Genomic DNA, 14,352 nt, shown 5'->3' on the forward strand with positions numbered 1-14,352 from the left:
CCATGAAGGGTCTATGCTTTTACCCTCGCGGAAAGGTCCTAAGTGAGCCCGCCACAGCCTCAAGGACGTCGGAGAGGAAACGAGCCTCCTGGATCAGAGAAAAGGCGAGTTCACTGCAGCAACAGCGTTAACCCTTTTTTTTTTTTTTTTTTTTTTTTGTCTTTTTGCCTTTTCTAAGGCCGCTCCCGCGGCATATGGAGGTTCCCAGGCTAGGGGTCGAATCGGAGCTGCAGCCGCCGGCCTATGCCAGAGCCGCAGCAACTCGGGATCCGAGCCTCATCTGCGACCTACACCACAGCTCACAGCAATGCCGGATCCTTAACCCACTGAGCAAGGCCAGGGATCGAACCCGCAACCTCATGGTTCCTAGTCGGGTTCATTAACCACTGAGCCACGACGGGAACTCCCGAGCATCATCCTTTTATGCACTGATTCCTAGGCTAAAATTCTCACAGGTGATGTGAAGAGGACCAGAGACACTGACTCACACAGAAGAAAACTGAACCCAGGGACCTCGGTCTTTTATACAGACAGTAAGCATGTCTGCTCCCTGCTTTGGAGAGAGATGTTTCCCCTACCTTCTAAGGCGGCTTGCTGGACGTACATCACTGAAGCTGAGTCCAGAAAAAGGTCTTTGTTCTCAAAGGGTACAACAAGGCAAGAGAACCATGGAGAATTATCTCCCAATGACAGATTTTCATCTGAGCATTGCTAAGTGGTAGCATTTGTATGATCACTAGCAAATTAAACTAGGAATATCATTAACAAATGCTCCAGGACAACAATACATTCTACTAGATAAGAGAGTCATACTTTCTATATCAAGGGAAAAGTTACTTGTCAATGTAGAACATGCCCAACCAAACAAAAAAACCAAGTGTGAAAACTGGAAAAAAACAAAAACAAAAACAAACTTTCAGACATGCAAAGTCATTACCTCCCATGGATCCTTTCATTAAAAAACTCTACTTAGATACACTTCAGTAAAAATGCAGAAAATTCAATAAAACAATGGACAGAGCCCAAGGAAAATCCTAGAATATGGTGAAAAAACAGCCCAGAGAAGCCAAAACCAGTTCAGGTTAGAGCAGCAGGATGAGAAGTCTGAAAATCTCCATGAGAAAAATAATAATTACTCCTCTATTTTTGAACATTTGGGAACTATTCTGACAGAGAATGGGAGGAGGAAGATTAAAGATATGTACAGAAAAAACTACGCAAATTTTTTACAATTAGCTCCAAGAACAACAGAAGAAAATGTGCAGGAAAGGAAATGCAATCAGAACACCTACTTGGTTATGCAGTGGGCAATTCCTACCCTCGCCATGTATGTGACACTGGCTACTGACTTAACTTGGACTTCTCATGTTAACAAGGGGATGGGAACGTGAAAAGCGAAAGGGGCATAAAAGAGAAAACTCTGGCTTCCATAACGGCAACTCAGCAGATGTCAGTGACTGGTAACCAGGAAAGACAGACATAAATGTTTTATTCAGAAACACGGAAGTAAACGCCAGAGCCAACACCTGCAGGAATTGGGAGTGGCTGCCCAGGGGACAGGGGCTAGGAACACAAAAAGCAGAGCACAGAGACGGCTAGTTTCTCAGCAAATGCCTTCCAGCGGGGTTTACTTAATGTTATTCTGACTACACGTTTGAAATGCCCGCCAGGAGAGGCTCTTTAGGTCCAGTTAAACATCTGGATTCTCAAGATCCCTGGATCTAGATTTACTTCAAGGATAAAAGGCAGGAAACCCAACTTGCCAGCAAGGCAGCACCCTGCTTTGGTCCTTAGCAGGAGACGTCCCCAAAACTGCCAGGCATCTCTTCCTGTGGGTCTCGCAGATGACAGCCCAGGTACAGGGCTGGTTGCAAGTGCTACCCTGGCTAAGGAGCCTCTAGCCTCAGAGAAGCCAGTATCTTTCATGATACCTCCAGAGGGACAGCTGCTTGTCAGCCATTTATAGTTTTTCCAGTCCAGATGCAATTTGCCAATCAAAATAATTTAATTACCCTACAAAGATAGTTTACGGAAACCTTTATCAGGTTTCCAGAAAAAAAAAAGGGGGGGGGGTGCCAAAAAAAAAAAAAACCTCAAACAAAAACAAAGTTTAAATTCTCATGCAGAAAAGACTTTGTTAACCCTTCACCTACCATATAATATTGATCAAAGCAACTTATTTTGAAGATGGAGGATCAAGGAGTGAAAGGAGAGGGAAAAGAAGTGAGAGAAAATGAATACTTGATAAGCTTGGGTGAGAAGGATGAGTTTTAGATCAGGATAGAAACTTGTATTAGACAAAGAGAGATAAAAGCCTCATGTGAACCTATTTGTCCTCTGCTTCTCATAAAAATTAATAACCTTACTCTCTTCCATAATTCTAATAATAGAAAAGCTCGCCCTCAATTGAAAAAGTCCTTGCAGGAACAACGGATGATATATTGTGAAATCACAAACACTCACGTGAACTACGTCTTAAAGAAAACTAAATTTGGCTAACCCCCAATTATCTCTTTAACTTAAATATTATCCAGTTGTTTTTATCCTAGTTAAGTTCTAAGTATCTTCTGTACATTCACAGATTTTTTTAAAAATGATACCCAAAAACTTAAGTGGATGCCAGTGCAACATAGTACAGTTTGTAATTAGAGCACTTAAAATTTGAAACCTGCCTCCATCACTCATCCTATAAAATAAGAAAAACATTGTAACTAGTTTGTTTACAAAACAAGGAAAGCAAAAGCACACTGTCTGCATTATAAAACATAATAAAACATCACCTAGAAAGCAATCACCTGCATATCTACATTCAAACTCTTGAGTTCCAAAGATCTAAATATTTTGAATCATTACTACTTTATAAAGATAAGGCTACCATGTTAAGAAATAAGTTAATCATTTTTAAAAAGTCCTAACAAATTTATTGTACTTGCCCACTTAAATTTCCTGCACACCTATCTATCTTTGATTTTTCTGTTCAGGAAAGCAAGAAAGGAAATGAAAGTTCTGACGATACGCTGTTAAACAAATTGAGAATATTTTTCCTCAAGTGTTTTTATTACTATTCGTAACAGTAAAATAATTTAACTGTTTCAATTATATTGCTACACAAGTGCTCAACTAAATGATCTTTCTCACCTTTTTAAGAGTATTTCCAAAACTTAATGAGAGACGTATTAACTATTATTAATGAGCTAGAGCATCCCAGAGTAGTTATTTATTTGACTGTTTTTTTTTTTTTCATTGTCTTTTTAGGGCTGCACTTGCGGCATATGGATGTTCCCAGGCTTGCAGCAACATGGGATCTGAGCCACCTCTGAGACCTAAACCACAGCTTGTGGCAATGCCGGATCCGTAACCCACTGAGTGAGGCCAGGTACTGAACCCGTGTCTTCACGGATACTAGTCAGCTTTATTACCGATAAGCCACAAAGGGAACTTTTGACAGTTGACAGCATGAATTAAATCACTTTGGGGGGATCACATTTGGTGGAAAATAATTCCAAGGGAATCTCTTTCCAAGTCGCCTAAGTATCACAAACAGGACCAGAAGGCTCTTGTGTGAACGTTGCCACTACTTGATTAACTGACCAAAGTGCCAGGGAAAAGTAATTTCCCATCATATGTGGAAAACAACTGAAAATATTTGGGGGAAGGGAGATTTCACAACTGAAAATGATAAATTGAGAGCCATCTTCTAAAGAAATAAAAATCAGGAAATGTGTAACATAATCTTACTTGAAGATCATTAAATTCTACTGTAGTAAAAACAAATGAAATCCAATACCCTAAAGCACAGACAGTAAGTACTGGATAATCGACAGAGCTTTTAAAATAAAAATATCTTCTTGGGGAGTTCCCGTTGTGGTGCAGTGGAAAGGAATCCAACTAGCATCCATAAGGATGTGGGTTCAATCCCTGGTCTCGATCAGTGGGTTAAGGATATGGCATGGCCATAAGCTGGGGTGTAGGTTGAAGATGCGGCTCAGATCCTGAGTTGTGGCTGTGGTGCTGGCACTGCAGCTCTGATTCGACCCCGAGCCTGGGAACTTCCATACGCTGTGGGTGTGGCCCTACAAAGCAAAAAAAAAAAAAAAGAAAAAAAACTTCTTGCATTATAGGGGGAAATTAGCAGCTGTTATACGTTTCAAGGCAGTGCAGTTCATTATGATATGAACTTACTCCCCAGAATTCAGAGCTCAACACCAAGTCATTTTGAATTAAATGCAGAGTTATTCAGTACCTGTGATATTGGGTCTTATATGTGAGCTGCATCCCCTCAGCTGATGCCTAACATGCTCCTCTATTCTCATTTTTAGCTAATACTGATGGAAAAGAATGGCAAACGCAGTCCTGAACATGGCCCATGAAATTCCCATTTACCACAGAAATGAAACATTTCCTGTCTTGAAACACACACAATATGACTCTACACCACCCAAGGCAAGAAAAGAGTCTTAGAAGAACAGATGGTGCTGATTTATGAAGCTCTCTAACCACAGAGAACCACAAATTGTATGTATCTTTGCACCTGTTACACAAAGAGTTGGCATCTCGAAATTAAGTTCCAAAATGTAAGCCTTGCTTCTCAGAGATGACTGGTTTCAGGGCATGGAGGAATCGAACTAGGTCACATCCAGTCCAACCTGCAATCGTGTACAGGAATCTCCTTCACACCCTTCCTCCATTTTTCCTGTGCTCCATGAGACGCAAAAGCAGCCTAAGAATCACCGAATTCAACTAACCCAGCATCCTGCCTGACATCGTCTCACTCGTATCCATATTCATCCCAAACCCTGGACCATTTGAGGACCTATCACCACTGCGGCACTATGGAGGCCATCTGTTTTGCACGAAGTACCACCTCTACATTGTTCAGTTTCCGCACGGCGTACCGAAGGGTAAGGGCACCCATGAGGTGACATGATTTTAATCAGCCTCCTCAGTCTGGTTCAGGTGCGCCTTCCTTAGCAGAATACCACCCACTGGTTTTCATCTGAACATTCCTGAAAAAACTACTCTGATTCATGGACTGTTGAAATGTACTAATTTTGTCATCTGACCAATCTTACCTTTCTAACAATAATTTAATCCTTACTGGGGTGACGTTTAATTTATTTATTTATTTATTATTGTTATTATCATTATTATAAATTTGCTTTTAGGCCCAGGGTCAAATCAGAGCTATAGCCGTCGGCCTACACCACAGCCACAGCAGTCCAGGATCTGAGCCTTGCCTTCCACCTATGCCACACACACACCACACATCACATCATACCACACACACACACACACACACACACACACACACACACACACACACACACACACAGCAACGCCAGATCTTTAACCCACTGAGCGAGGCCAGGAATCAAATCCCCAACCTCATGGTTCCTAGTTGGATTCGTTTCGGCTGCACCATGATGGGAACTCCTTTAAAGGGGTGACATTTTAAAATGCTTTATTTTGGGGGTAAAATAAGTAATACATGGGTAAGGAAACAATACTTATCTTAGTAGTACAAGACCCTATTTAAAAAAAAAAATTTATAACTCATCATTCGAAAAATCCATTTCTCCTTGGCTCAAAAACAATTTCAGGATTAATCATTGATTGGTTAATGTTGAACCTAAAATAATTTTAAATAAATGTTTATTTAACAAGAAAAACATCTAAACAAATATTTATTGCTACCAAGTACAAATCACTTCTTAAAAAGGCAAGACACACATTTTAATTTTTAAAAATGTTTAAATATCAGTAAGTAAAGGGATCCTTGCTAGCATATATTGAGGACTTAACATCTGCTGCTGAGCATGAAAGTAACCATTTCTTTGATCCTCAACACAACCTCAACTTAACAACACAACCCTTAAATGTCTTCTAATTTAAAAACAATGGGACTTTTTAATGAATTCAGTTTGTACAAATCGTTTTTCCAAACATAACCACAGGACAAGTTCCCAGATCTTTGAGCACAAAGGTGGCTTGGACGACAGAACTGCGTTGATGACATGCAACATATTCCTTAATAAAGTTTATTAGTTTAAATGAGTGTATTGTTTAAGATCTTAATTTTGTTTGGCACTTGCATCACATTCTGGGCATTAAGAGCAATGCAACAATACATAGCTAATTAGCTGTCTTAATGCTAACCTCTAAATTGATTATAAACTTTTGAACCATGATTTAAAGCTGAGCATTCAGACTAATCATCATTGCTGCATACCTGGTGGCAAACATATAATGGTATCGTTTTGTTTGAGAGAATACAATCACTTGATTCCCAGGAAATCTACCAACTCAATCTTGCTTCATTGAATTTAACTAGAAAATTGAGGGAAAACAAGATTTTTTCTTAAAAAAAAATCTCGTTACTTTACCTGATCCGTTTACTGATCTCAGGTAAGTTCACAACTGCATTTCATTTGTGGAATTTTAAGATTGCACTGGAACGTCATAAAGCAGTGCAAACTCTCACAGATGTTTACACGGGTGGAGTCTGCTGCAGGACCCATGTGCTGCTCTTCACTAGTTTATTTTCACGATTTAAAATAATGAGGCGTAGAACTCCGGGGACCACAAAGTGTTTTTGAAGAAGCCCTTCAAAATGAATCATGGGGAGGTATGTATTTCTCTTCAAGGAAAAGGGGTAAAATTTATACTATACATCTTAGTCCCCGTGTGAAGCCACGTGAGGTTTTTGTGGACCACAGAGCCCAACGGCGGACTTGCCGTGTGATTCTGTCCTTCCGAGCAGGTGGAAGCCCGCCCCTCCTGGGCGCCTCTGCCGCCCAGACCCAGGGCCTCAGAGGCTCCTCTCCTGGCACGGAGAGCTCTGGGAGATGAGAGGACACCCCCGCCCCAAAACGCCCTCAGCACCTGCAGCTGCTTCTCCAGCGTATCAGGGACTGAAAAGCAGGTGCTGAATGAGTGTCAGAGGATGGACGGAAGGAAGGAAGGAGGGACTCTGTGGGGTCTGCTTGGCCTTTGCTCAACCAGACGCTATACGTGCAGCCTGACATAACAGGAACGTGGGCCATCAGTAAACATGAATTGTGATATTTTTTTTTTTTTAGGGCCCCACAGGGGGCATACGTAAGTTCCCAGGCTAGGGGTCAAATCGGAGCTACAGCTGCTGGCCTACACCACAGCCACAGCAATGCTAGATCCGAGCCATGTCTGTGACCTACACCACAGCTCACAGCAACTCCAGATCCTTAACCCGCTAAGCGAGGCCAGGGATCGAACCCACATCCTCGTGGACACTAGTTAGATTCATTTCCACTGCCCCACAATGGGAACTCCGCCTTGTGATGCTTCTTCACTGTTAACTCTTTCTTCCCGATTCTGGTTAAATTTCTTCTAATTTATTTGACATGGCATGTTACCAGTCTTTTTCTCTTGTTATTCTTCTCTGCCATTCAGATACTACAAGGAAACAGTTATTAAAAAAAAAAAAAAAAATCTCAGAATCCCCCGGTGGCTAGCGGGTTATGGACCTGGCACTGTCATTGCTATGGGTCCTTCCTGTGATGCAGGTTTGATCCCTGGCCTGGGAACTTCTGCATGTTATGGGTGCGGCAAAAACAAACAAACAAACAAAAAAACAAACAAAAAACACCTTGATTTCACAGCTTTTATTGTCTGTCTTGGAAGACATTCTCCATCGGACTCCTCCATATTTGCACATGTTAAGAAGAGACAATATCTCTCTTGCAGGCAATTGCAGGCACCCTTACCGCCCATCAGACAAGTTCCAAGTCTCCTAGGCCCAGAGTTCCTCTCCTACAGCAACCTACAGGGCGTACGGAATTCCACTGGTGACACCTGGGCCCTCTGGTGACACCTGCACGGGCCTTGGGGGTTAGGGCAATGGCACTACACACGCTGATGTTTGGGTTTGCTGTGCAAAAGTACCACATCTTTCTTCTGACCCAGGAATCTTCTGACTACTCATCAGAGTCCAGGAAATGGTAGCAAGCAGACCTGTTAGCTTACAACTAGGATAAAAATTTAGACCCTTCTCAATTCTTGACTGGCTGAACACACACACACACACACACACACACACACACACACACACACACACACCTTAGTTAATCTGACCATCAGGAAGACTTGCTGCTACTCTCTTCGAATGAAGATTATAGTGAGGAGTTCCCATCCTGGCGCAGCAAAAACGAATCCGACTAGGAACCATGAGGTTGCAGGTTCAATCCCTGGCCTCGCTCAGTGGGTTAAGGATCCGGTGTTGCCGTGAGCTGTGGTGTAGGTCGCAGATGTGGCTTGGGTCTAGCATTGCTGTGGCTATGGCATAGGCCAGCAGCAACAGTGATGCCAAATATACCATCTTGTTTGCAAACTGGTCACAAAGACTCTTGGTTGGTTTATTCATTCACTCATCTATTTATCAGAAGCCTATTTTTTTCTATGAATTCTAACAGAATCTTTATAAATAGTCCTATTAATCCTTCAGATGGCATGTAGATATTACCAATTTATGGTTCACTTGCACTTTATGTAAGATGGAGGTGATAACACATGAGAACAGTATAAAAGCGCCTGCCCCCTTCACTGCTTTCCTCCTGGCTTTAAAAAGGACCCAGCCGTCAGCTCCTGCCACCTCCCCTTTTGCTCACCTCCTGGAAGACATCAGTGATGCGGTCTAAGGTGTAACCTTCTTTTCTGTTCAACCAAAAATGGTCTGGAGAGAAGGACTATTTAGAGGCGGTAACTGCTTAGAGTGTCCTTTCTAACATTTATTACTAAAATGTCTTGAAGCAGAGAAAGGAATTAAAATGCTGGGAAATCATTTCATTAGCTTTAATAACCATATCATTTACTTTTGATTACACAATTTGATCCAATTCTGTTGGTTCTCTTGGTTTCCCTTAGGATATATAATTAAATCTGGAATTTGTGATCTGCAAAGGGACTAAAAAACTTGAGCTCATTTTGTATGAAAGACTGTCTTATCAACAATGACCAGAAAGAGATGCCTTCAGAGTAGGAGGTTCATTACAGGGAAGGGTTGGGGTTTCGTTTTTGTTTTTGTTCTTTTGTTTTTTAGGGCTGTGCCTGTGGCATATGGAGGTTCCCAGGCTAGGGGTCAAATCGGAGCTGTAGCTGCTGGCCTACACCACAGCCACAGCCACACCAAATCCAAGCCACATCTCCAACCTATAGCACAGCTAACGGCAATGATGGATCCTTAACCCACTGAGCAAGACCAGGGATCAAACCTATGTTCTCACGGATACCAGTTGGATTCGTTTCTGCTGCACCACAGCAGGAACTCCTCGTTACAGTTTTTAGTGTAAACTGACTGCAGCTGTGATGTATAGGACAAATAAAAGCATAAAATTATAACAGATAGTGGCTACTTTCAGTTATAAAAATGAAAGTATAGAAACATTTATTTAGGTCATTCACAGGAATAGAAACTGTTTTACTCTTGAAATATTTGCTCCTGAACGTTCAGATGAAAGAGGACCAAGCCACCTGCGTACTTGTTCTCCAAACAGCAGCCAGGCTGACCTGGGCGCTAAGTGGTGAGAGTTTCCTCTCAAGGAAAAAAAGTTGACCCCTCCACAACCCACCCCCTACCCCCACACACTCCCACACACACACACACCCCCACCGCAAATACTGTGATTCAGCAAAAGATAAGAGGTTTTTTTGTTTGGTTGTTTGTTTGTTTGTTTTTTGTCTTTTTTTGCCATTTATTGGGCCGCTCTTGCGGCATATGGAGGTTCCCAGCCAGAGCCACAGCAGCAAGGGATCCGAGCCTCGTCTGCAATCTACACCACAGCTCACGGCAACACCGGATCCTCAAGCCACTGAGCAAGGCCAGGGATCGAACCTGCAACCTCATGGTTCCTAGTCAGATTCGTTAACCCCTGAGCCACGATGGGAACTCCAACAGATAAGAGTTTTTAACTAGCAACAAACCAAAATAAATTTTTAGGTATTCGATGGTGTATTGCTGAAAAGCATCCTGATCCGAGGCATGGACTTATTTCGGGGGTGTGAAACCGTGGTGTACCTTCGAGACAATGCAAGGACCGTGCTTCATATTTTCTCTGCAAAGCCAGCTCAGCCTTTGTGATTCAGATTAGCTTTCAAAGGGCCAGAGCTACCTTCGTCCCCTTATTGGAGAGATCTCAAATAGCAAAGCCTCTTTCCTATTCAAAACCCTGAATCCGGCTTTCGATGATTTATTTCTCAAGTAAGTCCCAGACCTTTCATCCTGATTCGCCTCTCTGGAGCCTTGGTTGAAGATTCCAGGAACTCTTTCAGTGGGTGGCATTTCTCCCTGGGGCATTAAATGTGACACCCATCCTCCTTAGGCCACACGGCCCTTTGTCTCTATTCTCTATCATTTTGAAAGCTACCTCCACATATGAGAATTCTTTGTAAAAGTGGAATTGTATGGGGGGGGTGCCTCTTCATATTCTTGAGGGTAGAAGTCAGATATTAATAACATTCCCGCTTCTTAAAAGAATCACTAACCAGACACTACTACTAGTGAAGTTGTTCGGGTCAGTGTAGTTGAGTCGATATATTTGATGGGGTCAAAGAGACCTCAGAGACAGATCTCACTTCTTCTGACAGAATGACCATCAAGACACAAATGTATTTTAAACACAGAATCACATACATTGTCCTGCACATGGTTAAGGAGCAGGGATCTTCTCAAAGCACTTAACCAGCTGGGACACCCCAAGAGCACTCAGGTCCTGCCTTGCTTCTCTGATAGGCCTGTCAAGTTTGAAAGGGTCAGTTTTTTGTTGTTGTATTTATTCATTTTCTTTTTTTGGCCACCCCCATGGCATATGTAAGTTCCCAGACCAGGGATCAAAGCTGAGCCACCGCGGCAGCAATGCTGGATTCTTAACCCACTGCACCCATTTGGGGATCGAACCTATGCCTTCACAGCAACCTGAGCTACTGCAATCAGATTCTTAACCCACTGCACCACAGCAGGAACTCCTAAAAGGGTCAGTTTGACATCACATCCTCAAGGCAGAATCCTGGAGTTCCTATCAGAGCGCTGTCACTAAGAAAGCACTGGGAAATGGGCCTGAACGGCCCCAAGCCCAGCTCTCCTGGGGGACTGGGGTGGGGTGGGGGGGCAGACACTGATGCAAAGAAGCTCCTTTGAGGTAAACAGAAATCTGATCAAAGCAATGACTTGGAGGGACAACCAATAACTCCTAGGAAGTGGGGTGAAGCTGTGAAACAACCAGAATGTGCTGATAAACGTCTAACAGCTTAGCTTGCCAAATAAAAATAATTTTTTTTAAGGAAAAAACATTTGCTGCGTAATATTTGCCAACACCTGTGATACAAATTCTCCCCCCAGAGCAGATTTCAAACTTCCAACGTGATGTCGCTGAACGGAGTTGGGAAGACATATGACCACCAGGCAAGAGCAGCTATGATTACTCAAGTGGTCCTGGGGACAGTTAGAAAGAAAGGAAAGAGGTCTTAGAAGATTAATAAAGAATATCAATGATAGAAAGTACCAACATTCTGTATGACACTTAATCATACTTGGCCAGATTATTGCTTAGTTTTATTTTATATCCTAACAGGGCTACTCATGTATCAGATGTTTAACTATTAGTTGAGCCAACTAACAAATGAATTACAAATCTCCTACTATAGGGTTATGCCCCAATAAGCCCAGAGGAAGCCAAAAATATCATAAGTCAAAAATGCACCTAGAAGTTCCTGTCGTGACTCAGTGGAAACGAATCTGACTAGCATCCAAGAGGATGCAGGTTCGATCCCTGGCCTCGATCAATGGGTTCGGCCTTGCTGTGAGCTGTGGTGCAGTTCACAGATGCAGCTCAGATTCCACGTTGCTGTGGCTGTGGTGTAGGCTGGCAGCTACAGCTCTGATTGGACCCCTAGCCTGAGAACCTCCATATGCCACGGGTGCGGCCCTAAAAAGACCAAAAAAAAAAAGGATCTAATATAGCTAACCTATCAAACATCACAGCGTAGCTTCACTGACCATAAATGTGCTTAGAGCACTCACACCAGCCTACAGCTGGGGCAAATCATCTAACACAAAGCCTACATTATAAAGTGTTGGAAATCTCATGTAATTTCTCGACTACCATCCTGAAAGTGAAAAACAGAGCAGCTGTCAACGTACTGGTTGCTTATTCTGCTCACGTGCTCCTGATAGGGAGCTGCGCTCGCCGCCACTGCCCAGCAGCATGAATGAACATCACCAGCACAGCAAAAGATCCAAATTCAAAACTCAAAGTAAGGAGTTCCTGTCGTGGCTCAGTGGTTAACGAATCTGACTAGGAACCATGAGGTTGCAGGTTTGATCCCTGCCCTTGCTCAGTGGGTTAACGATCTGGCATTGCCGTGAGCTGTGGTGTAGGTCGCAGACGCGGCTCGGATCCCGCATTGTTGTGGCTTTGGCGTAGGCCAGAAGCTACAGCTCTGATTAGACCCCTAGCCTGGGAACCTCCATATGCTGCAGGTGCAGACCTAGGAAGAAAAAAGTCAAAAATCAAAGTAAGCCTTCTGATGAATGTGTATCGATCCATCATAATTCGGGAACTACGTGTACCATCAACAAATGAATTTCTAACAATTTTCCATGACTGTAACAGCAAAGGACAATTCCTGTCTAAAAATGAAACTTGAACTCTCTAAAAGGAAGGAAGGGATTAGACACCACAATGCACCTGGTACCTCCGTGGCACCTAAATGAGGGGAGAGAAAAGTGTCCCCTTGGAGGGTCTGGCTTGGGGTGCAAAGCACAGGTTGTATTTCACACTGATTCTCCCCTTCAGCAAAACACCTAAAGTCAGTGGCCTGGAGCATAACACTGCTCGTCAGTGTTTAATTATTATACCTGCAAGGGCATACATTTTGAACAAAGCACTTTATTCTCTCTTATAGATATTCAAACTAGAACTTTGTAGAGAGTGACCACCTCAGAGGAGAAAGAATGGGCAGGAAGAGAGAATAATATTAATAATATTAATAAATATTGATAATATTAAGCATCAACACGAATGTGCCAGGCACTGTACATGTGCTGTTCCTGTTCTACAGAGAGACAATCACAGCTCAGAGTGGTTACGTAACTCATCCTTGGCCACACAGCTACCAATCCTTTGGTTAATCTACTAGATTCAGGGAGAGGTCCCAGAAAGCAGGGCAGGTGACCTGTAAAGGGTGCAAATGCACCGTACCAGCACCACGTGTGAGATGTAAAGAGAGCCTGGAGGCAGGCAGGACGGAGCCCCCCAGTCGCCCTCCCTGCCATCCCACAGTCGGCTCCGCTCTGAGCAGATGGGGCTGGACCAGAGGCCCCATTGAGAGGGGTTCAGGGGAGCAGCCCCACCCCCCAGCAACATGTTTATAAGGAGGAGGAGGGCGGGGAGGTACAGAGAACGTCAGGAATAATGAGCAAGGGCTCCTGGTCAAATGAGGACAGGAGAGGAGCAGGTGCCCCACAGAGTGGAGGCTTCTCCTGAGCACACTCAGCAGTCACCGCGCACGCAGCCAGGTCAGGCGTGCCATGGGCATCTTGGCACATTCACAACATCCTACCCAGTTCCTGACTCCAGTGCTGGAAATGTGAGGCTCAGCTCTCCTGGAACACACTGGACAAATAAGGTGACAGCCTCCTCGGGACATGAAGGTGAAGACAGGGTCCGACCCTGACAGATGCCAACATCCACTGCCCCTCCTTGGAGACAGAATGCGGGCGGGGGACGATACACAATCAGAAGTGGCTGCTGATGAAACAGCAGCTGAAGTCTGTGGCCTCCTAGGCCTTAAATCGAGATCCTAAGTTGAGGAGTTCCTGCCACGACTCAACAGAAATGAATCTGACTAGCATTTATGAGGATGCAGGTTCGATCCCTGGCCTTGCTCACTGGGTCCAACGTTGCCATGAGCTGTGGTGTAGGTTGCAGACACAGCTTGGATCCTGTGTTGCTGTGGCTGTGGCATAGGCCTGTGTCTACAGCTCTAATTAGACCCCTAGCCTGGAAACTTCTATATGCCGCAGGTGCCGCCCTTTAAAAAAAAAACTTAAGTTGAGACTAGAAAACACTTTTTACATCCTGAGCTACAATCACCACATTCAGAGAAGATGAACTTACTGTGCTGCTGTTTTAAAGAAAATGAAAAGAATTTCAATTAATAGGCAACTTCCACTTACCCAAATTTGGGAAAAAATGTTCAACTACAGAAAATTGAATGAATATACTCGATAGACCTTTCACCTAAATTCACTAATTTCTAACATAGGTCTTCCTACATATTTTATTTTTAAACCACTGAACTTAAGATCCTCTTAAAGGTGAC

At 43.4% G+C, this 14,352-nt stretch overlaps 1 protein-coding gene across 50 annotated transcripts in view; it reads right to left on the minus strand.

The window, feature by feature from the left end:
• PARD3 (par-3 family cell polarity regulator) overlaps positions 1-14,352 on the minus strand; it is a 634,673-nt gene that overhangs the window by 289,225 nt on the left and 331,096 nt on the right. The gene's annotated exons all lie outside the window — the stretch shown is intronic.

The sequence above is a fragment of the Sus scrofa genome, chromosome 10, assembly GCF_054392235.1.
Source record: "Sus scrofa isolate SSC_HxYL_T2T_F1_AM1 chromosome 10, Sscrofa_HxYL_maternal_Yorkshire_Landrace_v2.0, whole genome shotgun sequence".
NCBI lineage: Eukaryota > Metazoa > Chordata > Mammalia > Artiodactyla > Suidae > Sus > Sus scrofa.